At 64.8% G+C, this 506-nt stretch overlaps 1 protein-coding gene across 1 annotated transcript in view; it reads right to left on the bottom strand.

The window, feature by feature from the left end:
- STK32C (serine/threonine kinase 32C) overlaps nt 1-506 on the bottom strand; it is a 63,443-nt gene that overhangs the window by 21,602 nt on the left and 41,335 nt on the right. The gene's annotated exons all lie outside the window — the stretch shown is intronic.

The raw sequence follows: 506 nt of genomic DNA, 5'->3' as shown, positions 1-506 counted from the left end.
ACAATATTTTAAAAACTGAAAACAAAAAACGAAATCCAAAGACCAGAAACAAGCTTGCACACCCGTTTCCTGGCGCTGGGCCCCAAAGGGCGGAGCAGCTGCAGGCCAGGCGTCCTTTGGCCGGACACGGACACACCCACCGGGCAGGGCCCTGGGGGCTGCTCAGGGACCACCCGCCGGGCGGCTCCACGTCCTAGATCTGGTGCTCGGTGCAGCAGGGCCTGTGGGCACCTGTTCTGTGGGTAAGCAGGACGGCTCTGGCCCCCCTGCATCCCCGCCCCTCCCGCGGGGGTCACTGCCCCGGCCACCACAGCAGCTGGAAGGACCGCAGGGCGTCTGCAACAGGCCTCCCCTCCCACACCCCCAACACCCACCCAGCCACCGCGGCCCACGGACCCTTGGGCCGAATCGGGCAGAAAGGAGCCCTCCAATTGTGCCGCCAACTTGCATCTGAAAATGAGACCTTGCTCTGTCACCCCCACTCTGCCGTGGCCCATTTCCCGGCC

This window comes from Propithecus coquereli, unplaced genomic scaffold (genome assembly GCF_000956105.1).
Source record: "Propithecus coquereli isolate 6110/MARCELLA unplaced genomic scaffold, Pcoq_1.0 Scaffold911, whole genome shotgun sequence".
Classification (NCBI taxonomy): domain Eukaryota; kingdom Metazoa; phylum Chordata; class Mammalia; order Primates; family Indriidae; genus Propithecus; species Propithecus coquereli.
This window is presented reverse-complemented; position numbering and strand designations above follow the sequence as displayed.